Below are 4,070 nucleotides of genomic sequence, written 5' to 3' on the forward strand. Positions count from 1 at the left end.
GACGCAATTTTGAGGGCCTTAACGATTACCAAATTGGCTGAAATTTTGCAGAGATGATCTACACAATATTATCTAGATACTAGACGATGAAGATGAGGAAATTCGATTGAAAAGTGGTGCAAAAATGAAAATCCGCACCAAAATTATTGGTGCGGACGTTTGTAGCCAAGAAACCCTATATATATATATATATATATTCTGAACCATTTCGTAAACACCAAGCAGGCAAGCAAAAACCAAAACAGAAAACCCCATAAACACCAACGACACGATTCTTTTGTTTGCAAACCCTTTGGATCCATTCAACAAAGTTGTCCTTTTTGTGATCTAAGATAAGCTCAACTTTACTTCTTTTCTAGCTAAGCTTCCACCTGGTGTTTTCAATCAAAATCCCAGACTGTTGAGTCGGTACCAAATTATAAATAATCCAATTTGCCACTTCAAAATATTCCTTTCGAATTTTTTTCGGCAAACCTTGACCCTCAAGAAATTGCCAATCCTCGATCGCATGTAAAATGCATGCCAGGTCGGAGAAGCCACAGAAATATTTTACGGTGCGTTCCCATTTCTCACCCGCTGTGACCGTTCACACGTGATTAAATTAAGTAATCATTAGAATATCTGTGTGTGCGACACGTGAGCATCAGGTCAAACTCGTATTGGAATGGTCAAATACCTAACCGCCTCGACGCGCGCCGATCGTTATCTGACGGCTAAATCTTGATCGCAACACGTGGCCTTAGGGCTTGAAGTTTGACTAGGCTTTGAAACAATGTTGGTGTTGTTGACTTTTAATGATGTACCTTTTTTCTATATAATAATGGAAATGTAACCACATGAAAATGAAGCAGAATATTTATATTTTGATAAAAGCCCAGCTAAAATATAGAGCCTAAGCCCAGCCCACCCTCGATACTTGTATAAAATCGAATAAAGAAACCAACACGGTCCCACCTCCTGAATTCTTTCCTCGTTTTCCCAGCAGGAAGAGGAAACTCAAGAAAACCTCTCTGCTTTCTTTCGCTTTTTCTCTCTCTATGTTCATCATCCGCGAGTTGATCCTCGTGTGTGTATGTGATGAACAGAGAGAGAGAGAAGGTGTGAGAGAGCATATGGGAGTGACTGAAGAAGAGAAGAGATCGATGGAGAAGATATCAGAGTTCAATATTTAGGGTTTTTACATCGATCTTAATATCTTGCATGTTCTTGGTTCTTTTTCCTTTAATTAACTAAGTACTGTTACTTTGTTTTCAGATCTAATGGGGACGGGATGGCTTTGGACATAAACGAAGCTGACAGAATCGAAGATCAAGATCGCAGATGTTGCTGTGCGCATGGCATGACGGAAGGGATGGCACTGGGCACACAAGAAGTTGACAGAATTGAAGATCAAGATCATAGATCTTGCTGCTGTGCGCCATTAGAGGCATGACGGAAGGTCGAAAGGAAAATGTTTATTACCATTCTTGGAGTCGGTGAGCGAGTGAGTTCTGATCTTTTCGTCATCATACGCCTATAAAATGACTCTTCACATGTTTGTTTTGGTGAAAGAGTGAGCTGATCTGTTAGTTATATGATCAAGAATCCACCAAGATACATATATGTATTGTGCTTTATTGAAATCTTGAAATATTCTTAAAGTATATATATATATATATATATATGTATGTACTACTGTTATATATTGTTTGCAGTACGTACGTTCTATTTCATATATGATACATATGAAATAGATTCTTTGGTAGTTCTGAATCAAAGCTGGTTTTGTGATCATGGCCTCTATTTATCTGAAAGGTTACTGATATATGTTTGAATTTTACGTACAGTACCTAGTATATATATAGAGCTGTGCTTGTAATTCTATTGTCGAAAACTCAAAAGAACACGTACTAGAGGTTAGGATCGATCAGTTTCTTGGCAACGATTAATTTCTAGCTTGAAAGATAATGAGGACTACGAGGAGTCACGGTATAGTCCAAGTTTTTACTTCTTAAACAGAATTCAACACTAACAAGATACTTGGGTTCATGATTGTGCATGCTTTCTTGAAAACTTGGAATAGTGTTCATGGATAGTATATGTACTGTTTTTATTTTCTTGGGTTCATATTTCTCAGAGAAGCTAGTAACTTAATCAGTAGTGATCGAAGATAGGCCGGCTTTGTACTTTGTAAGATTTGAAACAGGAAAGCATTTCGTCAAAAACCGAAGTGATATCAAGATCATGATTCAGAAAAGGAACAAGTATCAGGTGTCCATAACAAGATTTAGGGTGCCTAGCAAACCACTGTATCAAAAGCTGAAGGTCGGTGTATCTAGAGAAACAAAATTCAACCCGAAATTCATAAAACATGTAATCGATATGGTCATTGTCTCATTGATCCGATAGCCCATGATAATGGGCTCACAATTGAAAAGCAGAATAAAAGTGCTTCATTTTAATTTCCTCTATCCGTTTCTTTGATTGCTTAATTTCTTTTGTTCTAGTTCAGGGTTAAGAAATGGAAGATTGAAGTTGCAACCTTATTAGTAGTACCAGAGAAATTTGACCAATAATAGTTGATTATTTCTTTCATTGCCCTAAATAGTATCATATCATAACAAAAATTAGTGGTACAAGTTGTTTTAAGTTCATGTCATGCATAACAGGGGTACACGAACAAGAAAAACAAAAAAATGGTAAGGGAATCGAATAAGAATGGATGTTTCATACTTGAATATGGATACTAGCATTTTTTGGACAAAGCATGATATATCTATATGAAATAGGTACGTTTTCCCTCTTGCTTCAATTCTTTGTGTCCTAATTTATAAAGCTCACTTAGTTTGACTACCCCTCCATTACCTAGCTATATGATCAAATCATTCTCCCAAATATTGATGAGATTAGGAATGTGATTATGTGAACGTGAAGAGAACAAAACCACATGCATCCTCATGTGTATCTTCACATGCCCCCATCGACCCCGGCATAGTAGACATCATGCCATTGCTTCAACCTCGTTATATATATTTATACCTTGTCCTACAAGTCAAGCGTGACCACAATTAATCAATTATCAATACCAAATGGTGCCCATAAACAAACCCTGTGTACACTATTTCATGATCACATATCGATCGGCAGCAGCATATATGTTTGATTATTCAATTCGAGGGAGTTGTGCTCCATTCCTACGCCATTGAAGCCAGACCCTCACCGTACAGTAAGCAAAGATCTGATCGATCGAGCTTAATTGTAAGATTCATATATATCGGCGAGAAGGCAGAAATAAAGAAATTGTGATTGCATATCTAATGTCTCCAATAGGGTTGCAAAGAATGTATTAGGTACATCTGTGCTGCATGTTTGTGACTTTGTTCTTTAATTTATTTATTTATAATCAAATTGCAATCACCATATATAGTTTCTGGGGTTTTAATTTAATTGTCAAAATCACATACACTGCAATTCAAGACCAAAAAGGGTTTCTTGTACGTTTAATTCTCTAGATGGCTTGGAATTATTATTGTACTTGTTAAAGGTTTATGTCATTTGAATGATTGAATATACAAGACATGCACGTTGGTAGCTATCTTAATTTTGATGATGAAGAAAACTAAAACTTAGGTGGTGAAACTACTCTTAGAATTATTTTATCCACGCTGCGGTTGAAAGTTGAAACGCTAGCAAACTTCATCATAAACCAAATGTTCCTATATATAATTTAAGAGTTCAAACTTAGGTTATTTATCGCCTTATAGTTAATCAATCTTCACATTCACAATCAATTTAAACTTCTTAGATTACAGTAGCTGCCAAATGATTTAAAGGGGCAGTAACAGTAGTTCATGAATATGCAAATTTTGATTCCAAACAGGCATCTTGCAAAGTTGAAAATTTTCCTATTCCAAAGTGGAAACACCAGTGGCGGAGCCAGGATGAGAAAGTCACCTGGGCTAATTATAGCATACAAAAAATTTTGTTCGACGATGCGAGAAATTTTGGTTAATTAATAAATGACACATACATAGGGGGGACGTAATAAGCCTTACCCTCAAACACATAAATAAAAACTAACTAAACTTTAC

This window comes from Fragaria vesca, linkage group LG3 (genome assembly GCF_000184155.1).
Source record: "Fragaria vesca subsp. vesca linkage group LG3, FraVesHawaii_1.0, whole genome shotgun sequence".
Taxonomy (NCBI): Eukaryota; Viridiplantae; Streptophyta; class Magnoliopsida; order Rosales; family Rosaceae; genus Fragaria; species Fragaria vesca.